Consider the following 17,000-nt stretch of genomic DNA (forward strand, 5'->3'; position numbering starts at 1 on the left):
TATAAGCTTTACAGTGGAATTGGTTTTTTTCTGAGAGAATGGCAATGTGAGGCGTGAATTAGGAATGCAAGCTATAGAGCATCAAAGAAAGAATGTTAGAATGATAACACTACTCTAGGAAGTAGTGGTTAGAACATAACATATTATACTCGGTAGTCGAGCGTTGTCATATTGAATTTGAGACCACCACTATGGCTAATTTTATATCCGATTTTAAATAGATAAAACTCTTATGTTTATTCTTATTTAGACTCAGATTATAAGTTCGATTTGACAATTTTTCACTATATATGCATAGTCGACTGAAACAGATAAAAGAATCTAGGAACTTAATTTAAGCTGCGTGATATTTTCAGCAAGCTGTGTTCTTAGAAATCTTCTATCTTTCCTCCGTATAGTTCAATCAAAGAAGAAGTATCAAACTCAACCGACGATAGTATACTTTTCCCTACCATTGGAGATATGTTGCATGCAAGAAACACGCAAAAGAAAAAGTAGAAGGTGAGGAAGGAGAAGCGACCATCCATAAGATATGAAGAAGCACTCAAAGAAACTACAAAACCACGGCATAAGTCGAGTAAAGAAGAAGTACATTCGGTGTAGAGTAGATCGTAGAGTGTAGTGCACACATGCTGTTATAGCTGTAATTTTTTTGATTAAGGCTTCGGCTGAGTTTGTCTTTAACAGTTTTCTTATTTTTTACATACATTTTACCTAGTGAAGATTATTAGGCTCCAATGTTACCGCGATTCAGTCTTAGACTGTCTTCCAATGGTTAAGTACCAAATATCTCTGAGAAGATTAAACACTCGACCTAATAGAGTGGGTCTAGTTAATTAAATGAAGATTGAATAATATTTTAAAATTGTGCAACCAAAAGAAAATAAGGAATATCGGAAAAATAATTAACGGATCTTGCACTGGCATAATTTATTTTTGAATCTCCTACATCTTCGGAATTTAACTCTTCTTAAGTTGTCTTTTAAGTGTTCTTCGTCGAGTAGAGTGCTTGAGTAGTGTCTTTACAATCTAATACAAGTTGACTCCAACTAGTGTAATTACAAAGCCGGTTGAAGAGAATAACAAGAAAATGAAAAATAGATCAAAACAAGACATCTTGTGATAATTGAAGTGTTCTAGAAGTAGTTACAAAATAAGGCAACTACGACAAAACAAAAACGTACCAAGGCAAAAAGTGTGCTCAACTCAAAGAATCCTATCGCATTTTTCCCTCTTCTTAAGTGTTTCAATCTATTTATTTGAAGTGATCTGAGGAAGAAGAGAAAAAGAACGAGTTAGCAGCGGTTGCATTGCATGTAAGTAATTACCATTAAATTGTTCTAAAAATGAGCTTATCTACCAGCAGAGTTAATGCAATTATTATTCTCATGCAAAAAACAGCGTATATTATCGGAATCATCATTAAATTATCATTTTCTGTTGGTATTAATAATAGCTGCGGATGTAGGACAGGATGAACGCCTCGAGAAGATTTTTTTCTTCATTCAGCAAATATAATATCCGCGATGAACAGAAAGAGCTGAATAAAGACGCATTTTACAACAATCTAGAAAAGTGCAACGTAAAAAAATGGCAAACGTTTGCCTTTAATTAGTTCTACCCGGAATACGTCTTCTCAAACTTATCTTCCGTTGAAGCTTATAAATTTTGGATATTTATTTCAACTGTACATAGCTTAAAATGTAATAAAGAAAATGCTTTAAAGGGGTCTGAAGCTGAATTGTCTATAGAAATCACTACCACTTATCACAGTTCTATTCCAATATTTAGAAACTTAAAGAAAATAGAAAGTTTCTGACACCCCGAATTATTTTTTTTACTGATTAACGGTACTTAGCTATTGTAGCTCAGCTGACAATAGTTTAAATACTTGCGGAATTCAAAATGTAGACAAGGTGTAAGGTACTTCTAGGGAAATTCCGAGAGTCAGTTTTATATTTTTACATTATTTACTCTTTTTATTGAGTATTATAATAATATACAAAGAGACGAAGTGTAACTTCTGATTTATTTACTCCTTTCTCGTGTTTTCTTTTATATCAATCGCCTGATAAACAATCCTTTTGATGAACTTGGAATGAATATATTTTTCTAAGATCCGGAGAATATTCTCTTCATTAATCATTAAACCGACAGTTATCATGAAGTTGTTGTGTTTGCTTAAAATATCACTCTCATTCACAAAGGTAGAACTCATCAACGTGTTATTCATTGGTATATCCCCGGAGTATAATCGAATAGAATTGTAAATTATAAATCGTGCAATTCGCGTAGACGACTTGATTTTTATGTTTGAGACGAGGTTGTAACATACCAAGCACTTTCTCCAAATTTTTTTTTTTCAATCAAGGAATCAACGAAATAAGTAAAATCAATAGCTTTGTTTTAGTAATTTTTTTCTTGCCAGAATGGATCATAAACGTGTTTCCATTCCGATTAAATGGAAGCGAGCCCGCCGTATACGAAGCGTCATTTCTAGCTACAGTTATTTTCAGCTCCAATGCAAATAATTATTTTTATATAACTCCATAATTTAAACAATTTGTTTTTTAAGTTTGGCAATCACTGACTTTCAATTAGTTTTTAAAAAAAATGTTGTTTGGTTTTCTATATTTTGAAAACGAACGAACCTTAAGAGAAAAAGGAATTCTCTGAAATAATAAAAACTTCTTGTTTCTTTTTCGTGTGAATATCTTGCAAACACCGATATTTCGGGAACCACTTGTTCCCTTCATCAGTGCTGACAAGTTTCTCGCATAATGTCACTCAGAAAAGAATCCGTTTAACACTGATTTTGATATGATATTGATTTTGAAGGTAACACGTGCTTCCTTCACATATTTCTTAAGAGGCAAAAATCGTCAAAAGACTAACCTCGAAAGTGTAGAGTGTTTAGCAATTAAAACCACCTTTCCAGAACCTTGGTCGGCTTTGCAATCGGCTATTCCTTAAAAGCTATCCTTAGACAGTTTGTCCTTTATGATAGCAAATCATTTGCCTTTACTGTTTTCAGTCGTCTCGTCATCCCTGCGATATCTGTCAATTTTTGGACTCTGTTATTCTCATGTGAACGTAATTAGCGCCAATGCCTAATTCTATGTTCTAACCTCACCATCCATCTTTATTCGTCGGTTCCTATGCAGATCCTCATTTCGAATATTGCCGGGGAAGTCTTCGCTTTGAAAGGTTTGCACGACTTCCAATTTTATTTCCTTGGCACAACCCCAAAGCGGTATGCTATATGTCCTTCAAGATCTGATTACAAATTAAGAGCTCATTGTCGACGGTGAGCTAGGAATTCCCCCCCAGTAAGCAGTACATCTGTCTATTATTCATTCATATGTGGCATTCAACTCTTTTTTTGAAAATGTATCTTTTCCTTAACTTCATTCGTGTGTGGAAGATCTTGTCCTTCACGGAAACCAAATTGGTGAGCTGAAATAAGATCTTGATGAACAATAATTTAGTTAAGTTTCTTAAGAGATAACCTTTCAAATAACTGGGGAGTAGTGATGTTGTCCGATACGATTCGATTCTACTTCGCTCCTGGTTGAGAAACCATTGTAACCAATGTGGTAGAAAACAAAAAAATTGTGGTACTGAAATATGTGGTAAGAATGTACTAAATGGTACTATATAATATGATCGTACTTAGATTGAAGCAAAAAGAAATGTCGTTGTATTTTGTGTCCCACTACCCCACCATGTACATATATCGTGTAATGTCACTATTGTCAATATTGTTTCAGGAGAATGAAGATTGAAGAGCGCGCATCTAAACACATATAGGGCAATACAATGAAAAAGCCAAAACATTTATTCCGACGTAATTCAGATGGCGCAAGGAAGCAAAGAAAATGAACATAATCGAGTGGAAGAAAAATATTAGCCCAATAAGAAAAATGAACAGATTTTAATGAAAACCTAATCAAATTCGGACTTCATCTTTAATGTTATGTACACAATTACAACTGTAAGACAACAATGCATCACACTGGAAAGGTGTTGAATCACATCGCGGGAAATTTTGTCTCCTAGAATACCTTCCTTATCATCATATTTGAAGGAGGTGCGCCATGTAATAATCTGCAGTTTGACGAAATGCTACAGACCAGACAGATTTACCGATTGGGGATTGGGGCCATTCTCGTGCCAAGAGGGAGCACTTGGCGTTGATTTCCTATTGGATGACAAACAGTTGTTTGATGCCTAAGATAGCGTTCTTTAACAAATTAAAGCACAGCACATTAGAGTAGACTTCTCTATTCTGGTCGCTTTGAAGTCCCAACTAAATATCGCCGCTGTACTTGAAGGTTGCATGATGTCCTAAGTTTTAAGCTCCATATTGGCTGATCCACAATACCCTGATTTTACTTTTACTAGGCCAAAGAACTCAATACTAAAAATAAAAGATTTTGATAGTACCTTCTTTCACAAAAGCTGACTGTTTTTTCCATTATTTTCGGAGATGGTAGGGCCAATACGAAACTTCGCCACTCATAATATTTGGCGTATGTTCTAAAAGTGATGCACTAGCTGACAAGTGCATCTAACAATATCATGGCTTTTCATTGAACTCTTATGTAAATTGTTTTCGGACTGCCAGCTTCCCTGGCGTGTCGTTCCACTTATGTATAACTTAGAGCATCCATCGAAACCGCGACTTGCTTCATAAAGAGATCAAGCTTAATTTTTGGAGCACGGACTGAGTTACAATTTTCCTGTTGAATAGATAGGGTTTGTCGCCTTGGTCTTTTAGGATCTTTCGCAGCCTTTGTACTTTGCTTTTAGCCCGCTAACTTTTCTCAATACTTTTATTCTATCTTGATATGAAAGATTCCTTCTAAGTTGTGAATTTTGTTTGGATCTTCAATCGTATCGAACCGAAGCATGAACAGTGGGAACCCCCTCTTTTTAATAAGTGTTTCGTTAGAATTATTTCTTTTTTTTTCAGTATATTCACCGCGTCCATAATCTTAAAACTTTTTTTTTCCTTTTTGGCACTTTAGGTGAAGCCCCTAGTCATCATCTTGAGAAACCTGCTGTTTTTATGTTTGTACGTGCGCCATTGGATTTCTTCCATGCTCAGCCTTCCTGCAGACACAGTGTGTCCTTTCCAAACATTTTTGTTTGTTGTTTGGAGAAATTATTTAAGTACTTTTTAATCATATAGTAATTTTTTGGCTTTTAGGTGCTCATCAATTCCGCGGATATTAATCACCGGGAAAAAGTTTAAGTTTCACTTTTGTTGCGTGTTTTACTCTATCGATTTTCACAGGACTGACTGTGCATGCTCCAATTTCTCTCTACAGCTCTTTTTCATCTATGTGGTACCCTATTGGGTCATTTACATTGGAACTGTCGCACTTCACTGGGAATGACCTAGTCTCAGGTTTTCTATGGAGGATTTTTTTTCACTTATTTACTATTTTTACCTTACCTTCTGGGAAGGTGGAATTTCAGTACTGTTGGTCTGCTACCCTGGGTATTTCACTCATTGTTTTGTTCAATTGCGTATTGGTGTGTGCAATTTATACTTCTTGCCAGGTTTAGTGGTCTCTGCGTTAGTATGAACACTCCGTACGTCAGTTCACCACACGGTGGTTGTCTAGTGATTATTCAGGGCTACCACTGAGAGATCTGATTCGTCTTAATTCAGGCATGAGCAAGGATCTTTAATGGCGATTGCTCTCTCTTGGACTAATCTCTTTTGGACTAATTTTCAAAAGTTACGTCCACCGAAAAAATGCTAATTTTGAACATTTCCACTTGTTTTGACAACCGAAAATATTTTTATATTTTACAGTATTTTGAAAAGCCCCAGTGCACCAATTTTCATACAATTTGGACTAAAAATGTTAAACATATGGGCAAAAGCTTATTATTCGGGTGTGACAAAAGTTCACACACAAAACACAAAAGAACAAGAAATATATTTAGTGGTCAATTTCTCCTCCATGCTTCCTAATTAATGTAAAACTATCATGTTATGTATCCAAATAGGTTATGGGGTAAACAAAATTACCAAATTATATTTATTATTTAATTATTAATTAATTTTGATTTTATAAGATTTAATTTTAATTATTCATTGAATAATTATTAGAGAGCACTCACCTCTCTCTTTCGGCTCGCTTCTCTGGTCGAATTGACTTGACACCGAAAAACAATTTCCACTGTCAAAAGTTTTTCGATGGCATGACCACCGCGCTCCGCCACAGGGTTTGGTTTTGGTGAAAAGTTATTAATATAGTACCCATCCATCAGTAAAAAATTCCGAGCGACACCTGCGTGTGCATCTGCTGCTTTTTCATGAATTCGTACAAATGCGATTCTTGAAACTTTGAATCCAACCGGAAGAGCACATGAATTAATTTTTAGATCAAGCAATTTTTCGGCTGTCTGTCTCTACCCTTCGGGTTGCAAAAGCTCCGTTGATGTACAATTTATTAGATTTTGACAATATTTTATTGTATGGGTAAGAAGACGGCTTCATAGTTTGGTACCAAGGCAGAATCAACTCGCCAGAAGCTACCTCACCGATGCCCTGGGAGCAGCCTGACCGACGCGGTTACCTGATGCGAAATGCTCACTTTATATAATTCGCAGAACATGACATGAATATGAATTATATTGGGCATAAATAAATAGACCACCACACGTTCTCACCAAATTTCTTGATAATTGGTTTAGCCCTTTCCGAGTAAATCGGGTGTAACAGACAGATATCGACTCTAATAAGGTTTTGTTTCAATTCTCGGTTGGAAAAGATGTTTGTGTTCGCTTTTTCCCCAGCACGGTATGTGTGGGTGCGTGTGATTTTGGTTTGTACCACAGGTCTAAAAGACCCCAAGTGGACTGATGCCTAGGAAGGAGCCTATATTGCCAGCATTCACGATATATAAAGGAGGACTCCTTGCGTTAAGTAATGATAAGGTGCGTGAAAGTTTATGTTGCTCGCCCGTCATCCAGGTCAGAGAAGATCCCAAGTCAATGAACAATACTTTCAGACATAATAGTCTAAGAACAGAGTTGGTAGTATGTGCGCTGATGTCCCACTGTTGGCGGAGAAAACAGCGAATAAGTCTGACCTCAGTGAGGGTTGCATCGCAACGCCCAGCATTGGAAGGTGTAAAACTTCATCTTATATAATGTCTGTGAGATCCTGCTCCTTGCAGATCTATTCGTTGCAGATCACAATATGGGCTATGCATGAGCTGATAGCGTTGACTCGAGATATTTAAATCGCTCAGTACTGGAGAGATCACTGCCACTGACAGTGATTGTGCCTGTTTCATGGGGATCAGTCGTCAAAAATTCAGTTTTGTTTAGATTCAATCTGAAACCGTGTTACCTGAGGCGATCATTCCATGTTGCATAAGAATATTATTATATAATAATATATTACTATAATTTTTAGTAATTGACTGCAAAACCCCCTTAAGTTCGTTCTAGAAGCACGAAATTGGCTATAGGCAATATAGGCTTTAAAATAAGACATTATCACACCAAATTAGATGGAAATTACAATCCTACTAACACAATTATAATAGGTCAAATTTCTCCTTTCTGTGCAAATTCAAGATTCTCACATAATGTATGCATATATTACGTGCTTGGTACTAATGGAACCACTCAAATTTTTTTATAAAAGAAATACACAAAACCTTTAACACCTCAACGTGCAGCTTCCGGTTTCCCGATTTGTTAAACTGCGAACGCTTTTCTCTCTACTCCCTCCGCACTCTACTAAAAATCAATATTGTTCACCAAAGAAAAGCATAGGTTACTCGCCTTAAGATTTAAGGCAGAGTGGGCACGCCTTAGGCCAAGCCTCGGTAATAGCTGGGACAAGTACTAGTTAAAGTGTATATCATCTGAGCTACACTTGTGCGCTGAAGGGTTTAAATTTGCCATTTTTCTGGTTTGTAGAATAACTCTGCCCCGGAATCATCTTGGATGTTCATTTTTGATCATTTTAAAATTATTTAGTTATATTTAGTATCCGGATAGCTGAGTGGTTAGAGCGCAAGGCTGTTATACGGAAGGTCGCGGTTCAACTCTCACTGGTGGCAGTGGAATTTGTATCGTGATTTGACGTCGGATACCAGTCGACTCAGCTGTGAATGAGTACCTGAGTCAAATCAGGGTAATAATCTCGGGCGAGCGCAATGCTGACCACATTGCCTCCTAGTGTACCGTTACGGCCTAACACACTTCAAGGCCCTGATCCAACATGGATTGTTGCGCCAACGATTATTATTATTTCCGAGTTATCACAATCTCGGCAGATGCCGGATTTTACCTAATACTAGCACTAAGTGCCAAGCATTTAGGCTCGGACGATCCTACCTACTTAAAAACTAAACGCAACATCGAGCACGTATGCAGAATGGTGTACTTCTGCATGGTTTGAACCAGACTGTGCGAAAGTCCCAGGACATCAAGGGAAGCCGTGAGGGATTTAGGTACAATACCTGTAGCTGACAATATTATGGGAACCACAACCACCCGCTCGAGACGCCAAATTTCTTTGATTTCCCGAGCCAATGGTTCATAGTTCACCTTCTTCTCCACGTATTTCCGTTCAATGTTGCTATTATGGGGGATAGCAACATCAATAATATACGCGGAGCGACCCGTCTTGTCAACTAACAGTACGTCAGGCTTGTTGTGTGCGGTATGGCGATCAGTCAGAACTTGCCGGTCCCAATACATGCTGTAAGCAGAACTATCAAGTACTGCTTGCGGCTCATATCGGTAAACCGGACATGTCCCCGTGATCAGCCCATGCTTGTATGCAAGGTTTTGATGGATAACCTTACATACAGCATTATTCCTGGTGATGTATTGCACCGGTGCCATAACAGTACAGCCAGAAATGAGATGGTCCAACGTCTCTAACACCGAACCACACATTCTGCACTGGTCGTTCTCCACCCGTTCTTTCATGATGAGCTTTTTATAAGCTCGGGTGGCGACCACGCCATCCTGAATGGCACACATGAACCCCTCCGTCTCAGCAAAGAGCTCCCCAGCACACAGCCATCTGTTCGACAGATGCAAATCGACAAATAGCTGCCAAAGACAATTCACGTGTTTACCGTGCATTGCCTTCGACTTCCATTCCTCGATCCGCTCTTGGTCCGACTTCACCCCACTCAGAGGATTGAAAGATCGATCCTTCAACTTAAGTGGAGTCAGTCCACAGTCTGCCTTACAGACAGCCGCATGCAAGGGACTCGCCTGCTCTTTGCTGTAAAAGTAAGCGCGCAACGAGTCGACTTGGCGATGATGTTGTGCCGCCACGTCAACCACGCCCCTACCTCCGATGTCACGAGGCAGGTTCATCCGCTACACGGCAGACTTTGGGTGATGCATTCGGAATTTGGACATAGTTGTCCGTATCCGCCGCTGGACGTTTTCCAGGTCAGTCTTCGTCCACGGCAATATTCCGAATGCATAAGCCAGTGAAGGGATAGCGAATACATTCAACGCGCTTATTTTATTCTTCCCCGAGAGATGCGATTTCAGCACCAGCTTTACACGTCGCAGGAATTCGGACAGCAGATCACCAACTCGAGCATGGGTTCCTTGCAGAATTCCTAGGTACTTGTAGAAGTCTGTCTCGGTCATAGCTTCGATGTGGAGGTCACCAATGCTATGTCCGGCATGTGGCTCGTGATGACCTTTGCGGATGGCTTGGATTCGACATTTGTCTAATCCAAACTCCACCCGAATATCACGGCTGAACATGTCGATTATTCGTAACAGACTTCTAAGATGGTTGTCAGTACCAGCATACAGCTTGATGTCATCTAGGTACATCAAGTGTGTCAGTTCGCACTTAGCACGTAGGCCATATTTTATTGCAAAACCATGCCCTCTAGCATCATTCAGTAGCCATGAAAGGGGGTTCAGTGCCATACAAAACCAAAGAGGACTCAATGAATCCCCCTGGAAGATGCCCCTCCGTATACGGATGGGCTCTGAGGTATTAGCACCCTCAGATGTACGGACTGATAAGGTGGTATGCCACCCTTCCATGACTGTCGCCAAAAACTTTATTAGTTTCGGATCAATGCGATACAGATGCAGGATGTCGATTAGCCAGGTATGCGGAACGCTATCAAAAGCCTTGGCATAATCGATATAGCAACTGAAGAGGTTTCTTTGGCCTCTAGTTGCTTGTCCTACAACTACCGAGTCGATAATGAGTTGCTCTTTGCAACCCCTTGACCCAACTCGGCAGCCCTTCTGCTCCTCGGATAGAATGTTGTTGGTCTCGAGGTGCGCATTGATCCTTCCACTAATAATGGACGTGATGAATTTGTAGAGGGTTGGTAAGCAAGTGATCGGTCTTGTGTCTGCGGGGTCCTGCACCGTGTCCTTCTTAGGGATAAGGTAGGTAATCCCCGCAGTGAGGAAAGGTGGAAATTCCTCCGGCCGACTCATGACCTCATTTATACTGCGTGCCAACCGACTGTGTACGCTGGTAAATTTCTTATACCAGAAATTCTGCACCCGATCCAGACCTGGGCCCCTCCAGTTCTTCGAGCTGTTTATGGCTCGTCGAACTTCCTCTTCGGTAACATCCGCGAAATTCATGCCAGGTGTATTGACATGGCGGGTGCCTTCGGCGGTGATCCACTCAGCATGCTCAGCATGCTGGGCAGGTAACCCCCAAAGTCCACCCCAATACTCTTTCGCTTCCGTCACCGAGAACTGTATTGTCTGGGCGCTCTGTTGGGATTCGTTGAGAGATCTGAAAAAGCTCCGCTGGTTCCTCGCGTATGTTGCATTCTGGACACGTCTGGAATAACTTTCGCCATACCGCCGTAACCGACTGCATATGACAGAAAGTTTCTGTTTTAGTGTGTCCAGAATTTCAACAACGGGTGTCTCACAGGGGATGGCATAGTTCCGGTAAACCCTCTGCACTTTGTTTCTCACCCGTCGGCTGGCATTGCCAGTGCTGATCTGAATCAGTCTAGCAATGTCCTGCCTTAGTGAGTCCCGCCGACGTTCCAGACGAATTTTCCATGGTGGATCTCTTTTGTCACTCAAACCAATAACACGAAAGCGAATCTTCTGACCGTGCAATCTGATAGCCGCAACTGCACCACAATACACAAGTGATTGTAGTTGCAGCAGCGACATATCAGCACACAGTCGAGATGCAATCTCATCATTGATTTGAGATAGAATTCACGGAGTTGCTGGAGATGCATAGAGCCTGGGAATGCCTGGTCTATGCAAAGGATCCATATCCGAGAATTCTATACACGCTCTTTGGAATTCGTCCCGAACCTCAGCGGAAACCTCAGCTGGACGGTGGAGAAGAGTGCTTCGGCGAGTACTGAACCTGTTGCCTGCAGTGCGGCGTGATGTTGTTGATGCCGCCGCCTCGGCCCCCATCGACTCTCGGTCACCAGTTTCCCCGATGACTTCAAGTCGAACACGTTCCCTGATGGTGGCCGGGATTGTGTCGCTGCGAGTAATAAAGCGGTACTGGTCTGCGACTCGCTGCACAGTCACGTGCGCGAATTGCGGGAAACGCTCGACGAATCTCTGGTGCAACAAGGGGCGGTAAGATGTTGTACCCGCCCCCGCCGTTATTTCGTAGTAGGAGCGGATGATGAAGAGGTTCATTTCTTCAGTCCATTTCATCCGCTTCCTACGCGAACCTGCTGAAGTGATCGCCACAGGTTGTCGCGAAACAGCTGCAGCAGGCGGAGCTGTGCTCCTGGTCGTCGTGGCGCCTAGACGTCGAACCGCCCCACGACTAGCGGTTTCGACGCCGTGCTGTCCATTACGAGAGCCCGACCCAGTCACCAAGTCAGACGACTCCCGCCGGTTATCCGTACCGGACCTTAAATTTCTCCTTCTTCTCATTTTTGGTGGTGCATTTTATTCCTAGCTGCCAGGTGTGTAGATAGCTTCCTTAGTGAGTAATCTGCAAGTCTGTAAAGTTCCTGCACGTTCCTCACCTACCCCCTGAGACGCTGCGGTGGCGTACAGCCATTCAGACTGAAGCTATCCATCCCTCCTCCTTTCACAACCGGGCTTGGGACCGGCTTCGGCGGAGTTATAGTTATTATAATTGACTTATTAAGGTTAATCGACAAAAATGTTTTGCTGGTAAATATTGTAAATGCACAGCTACTGTCCTTTGCTGCAATCTATCTAGAAAATGGAATGCATTATAAGTGGTTGGATGCCCAATTATGGTGAAAAAAATTTTGACACACAACATGGTAAACGCCAAGACTTTTGAATGTTTGCTATTTTGGGACCTAAATTATATTTCCAACAAGGAACGAACCTATACACTCCCTGCTGCATTTTTTGTCAAATTATCGTCAAACTCCACATGAAGCATTGACACATGCCCTTAAGCTATTTATTTTCAAGCTAAAAACCGAAATTTTGACTATCCGTTGTATTCTATAACAGCGCAAAACATTACACTCCCGCCACCGTGCTGTCTCTTGCTTGAAATGGAAATATTGAACCATGGAAATGATAACTTAAACCGAGGGTCCGGTCGGCATCGAATTTTTGCCGTCCATAAAAATTACACGAAACCATTGTTTCTTCTAATGTAACTGGCTTCCAAGAAAGGTAATTCTATCTATTTTATGTTCCTCTATAAAAGACGCTGCCTAAAATGTTTTGCCCACGCAGTAATCTTTCATGCATTTCTAATCTTAATAATGATGTCCGCCACGTCTCCGATTTGCCGTAATGCTAATGCATAGTTATGTACATGCTAATCGAATAATTCTCCGTTCAGACCGAGGACCTTTTCTTGCTAGAATTTCCAGGCCCACAACACAATCAGAGCAATTTCCGCTATGGGTTTTCCTTTGCCGCATTATTTTTTCTAATGTTCAATTTCTTGACAATCGACTGTTTTGCTCTACCCATTATCAAGAACTCACTACACAAAATTAGTAAGAGGTCGCCTTTCAATATTGGGAACAAATGTATAAATACTTGCCCTCCTTTTTCCGAATAACTAGAGAACGCTTTTTCTCTAGTATCTTATTACTCATTCATTACACTGGAAAAATTCCGTGCGTTAGTCAGGAGAATGAATTGCGTTCGATCATCTGAGCTTTATGCAGCTCCTGGAGTTCATTTAATTTTTTACGGTTTCTTGAAAAACGGGGTGTGCTATCATTTTACCGTCACTATACTTATATAGTCACCATAGTCGCCAATGTTGGTAATAGTGCGCCAACAATACCCACTCGCTATCGCTGTTGATTCCCGGTGAAGCAATTTAACTCTTTACTTTTATCTATCTTATCGGAAATCTTCGGTGTGCAATTGTGATAATCCGTAACTTTCACTGGAACCCTGCGATCAGGAACATGTTAAAAATAGCCTCGCCATCGGATTTGTATCTACTATTACTTGGCTGTTCAGAATACAAAAACAGTGCGCAAGAGGGAGAGAAGAACTTCTCGGAGTCCTACCATCTCACTTCGCTTAGGTTCAGAATGGCTAGCTTATATCGGTGGAGTTGGAGAACGCAAGAAGCGGACCCTCGATACTGTTGCCGAGGAGCGTGCGAATGTTTCAGCAACCAATCATTAACGAGTTTTCCATAGCCAAAAATCGCAGCCACGAAATCAGCCTCTATCCGAGATCCTATTGAAGTAGTAATAGAATTTAAATTTCTAGCTTGCTAGCTCACAAATCGCCACCACTTTTGCGACAAACAGGGATTACTCTGTGTATTGTTAAGCTCCAGCGTCTTTTGCAACATAAGTAAAAAGCTGGAGGAATCTCAGCCATAATATTTTAAAAGTTTCTAATGTGATCAGGCCATAATATTTCAACAAATCAATATAAATCAGTTATTACAATGTTTTGGCGACTACCTTTTATTGGTTCCGCCATTCGTTTCTGCTGCAGTTCTTCTTTAGCAAGGTCCCACGCTTTGTGCACAAGGAACTATTGTGCTTCCTTTGTAGGCACTCTGTGCATCAACTGTAACAAAGGTTTTGATTTCCTATTTTCCAGTTTTGCTGGGAATGTATTGCCTAAATGGACATTGGATCCCTAGCTCCTCGTCAATTTCAATTTCAATATTGAGCCAGATTTTATCTACAACCAGATTGTCATGGTATCGCTCATAGATTTCGTCGTTATAGGCTTTATTAAGTGCTGGTTAAGATATAATCATATGGTTTATTCTAGCTCTTTAATACTAATATCTGTTGAATACAAGTAACATATTCCTGGGCTGTATAGCCAACATTTGCTCTACTGCACACACCATATTTCTATCTAATTTAATCTAATTCATTATCTGACGCCGAAATACAAAATTCTTTACCGCACAAAGTAATGTTATAAATTGGAGTTTTTTGGCTCCGCAAAATTTGGCTCGGTTCAAAACTTTTTTTGAAAGATTCTTTACTTCAACCGGTTAATCCATTGTTTCTGTTAGTATGTGTTTTAAGCTATAAAGACAGTTACTTCACTCATATTTTTGCATAATTGTTATCATCGATGCGCAGATATGAGATAATAGAGATGTGATGTGGAATGCTGCACGCAGCTGGGAAAACTCATCGCCGTCGGCGCGGTTAGACATAGCTCAGTACATGAGAAAACCAGAAAAAACACCGCCAAGTTTTCACATGTACGTATGAAACTACGCTTGTGCACTCAAATCATACATAACTTGGCGACGTTGAACACGCCACTAAAGCTCGGTTTTCATCCCGTCGATGCATTTCCATATTTATTATTAATGCAAGCGGTTTTAGAGTTAGTCAGCCGATAAGAACGTTATATGTGTAGATGTATGTGCGGCGTGGCTTGTGCTAACGCCAAGATATATTCAGGCATATCCATAGATATACTCACTGCATTATATAAAAAGAACGACGCATCTTTATGACAAGAGGAAAGTAAAGCGCAAAATCCGCAAAATTGTAAATTTTCGTATTTATTTACTCCACTTAAAATCAAGTACCGCTTTGAGAGCGGGCATACATATGAATGAGTTTGTATCTGGTTATGTATGACACAATGTCCGGTCACCTGTTAGATGGTAGATAATCTATGGGATTACGCGAAATGGTCATTGGAAATCCGCACAGGTAGCGACCATTAAGAGGAGCTTGGAACAAGTTAGTACTTTGGTACTATTGTGCGGCTCATTCGAAATGAGGTCTATTATACGGTTGTCGGATAACTACCTACATTTTACTGGGTGTCAATAGTACGATAGTTGAAACGAGGAACCTTGGAATCAAGAGCATGAAAAGCAGGTTCAACCAATTTTTTTTCAGTTCCAGATTATAGAGACCAGGAACATCGTATCAGAAAGATATGACTGCATAATTTAGAGTACTGGTTTACGGCATACCAATGAAATAACATGGATCATTTCAGTGATAAGAAAGGCTGACCGATATTTCACATTAATCTCTAACTTTTCTTGTATTCACTGTGAAATGAACTTAAGATATATGAGTGTGTTAGGACTAAGCATGTTTTCCTTCTTCTGAGATAACTAATATAGTTTGGCACCACGGTCTTCTTGTTCAGCCAAAATGATGGCTGAGAGCTTCAGAGTCCTTTATTTTTAAAGAGGTGATTCCTTTCTAACACGATTCTTAAACTTTCGACGTGTTTTTGTATTTTTTTTTGCTTCTCGACTGATAAACAAATTTTAGGAGAATCTCAATTAACTTTTTCTATTGTAAAATAATTCTCACCAAGTTTGTTCATTTACTACATTAACGTGAGGCACCACAAGTATTCGTAACCAAGTTCATATTCATATGTGGGCGATTTAATTAACATTTAACCTTTTGGACGTTTCTTCCGACAATTCTAGCTTAGCCTTTCCAATGAAATCTTTTCTGGGTGCCAATATTCGTGTTCTTGAGATGCCAAGGTATAGTAAGTTACTGATTGGGAATGCTATAACAATTAGATTTGGCATCTTCTCTCCTAACACGGATTGATAATAAAATAGATAATGGCATAGTACGGAGTAAGTTCATACTTGACCTCACCAGCAAATTAGTTTTCCTTTCGACGTGACTTGGATCGCTCTTGTTCTAAAAGGTTTTGTCCATATCCACATTTTCTTCAATTTAGCAATGGTTACTTAACTTTTTCTATCCTTAGGGCAAGAGATGGTGTGGTGCCAAAAGTTATGAAATGAGTGTGAAAGCGGTAAAACGGTTACAAACTCTTCTACTTTGCTAACCCATGGTATTGTCATCAACCCCAGGTAAGCTGACCCGATGCCAAGAAAGATACCTGACAGTTACTCGAGGCAAAGACCTGAACGTTCCTGTCGATGACTTTCCGGGTAATTTCGGTGGTCATGCTGGCAAAAATACAACGCCGGCTTGCGTCGTGAGGCTAAAGGTTTTTGGGCATGGCGAACGTATCGTAGATTTTCCTGATCTTTCACTAGTCATAACATAATTTATTAAACGATAGTCTCATCTACCTGTATTTGATATTGAGGAATAGTAAGATGCAATGACTTGCGTCTTCGTCCAGGACAGAGCCAACTCATCAGACGCTGCCTCACCTCTGTCCTGGGAGCACCATGACCGAAGTGAGTTTGCTCCCTTTTATTAATTCAAAAACACTTCATTTGTATGAATTATTACAAACACAAATCCGCCTTGTAAGAGTTTAAATAAAATTTTGCTTAAGAATAGTGGGATTCCTAAAAACCCGCGGTTCCGATTCCGTGGACCATAAACGTGAAAGCGTGTTGGTTTCCAACTGGTCCTGTCCGCCATTCAGTAGATGGAAGACTTGGGAATCCCTCGATTCTTAAACAAAATTTTGGTGAGATGCAAATCGGCTACATTCTTCATAGTCATCAGTATTAATAGCAAATCAATCGTCATTTGATTGCTGTCCTATGATTCAATTGGAAAAAGTGGAGAGTGTACTGCCCTCCCCGAATGAAATGGTGACGATTA

At 40.2% G+C, this 17,000-nt stretch overlaps 1 protein-coding gene across 2 annotated transcripts in view; it reads left to right on the forward strand.

Annotated features, from left to right (window-relative positions):
- The first annotated feature begins 572 nt into the window (after positions 1 to 572).
- The window catches only part of LOC119661538 (uncharacterized threonine-rich GPI-anchored glycoprotein PJ4664.02), a 115,096-nt gene continuing 98,668 nt past the window's right edge, over positions 573 to 17,000 (forward strand). For both annotated transcript variants that reach the window (XM_038070918.1, XM_038070919.1), the window contains exon 1: positions 573 to 1,316. The gene's annotated coding sequence lies outside the window, so the exon portion shown is untranslated. The remainder of the gene's footprint in view (positions 1,317 to 17,000) is intronic.

This window comes from Hermetia illucens, chromosome 1, assembly GCF_905115235.1.
Source record: "Hermetia illucens chromosome 1, iHerIll2.2.curated.20191125, whole genome shotgun sequence".
NCBI lineage: Eukaryota > Metazoa > Arthropoda > Insecta > Diptera > Stratiomyidae > Hermetia > Hermetia illucens.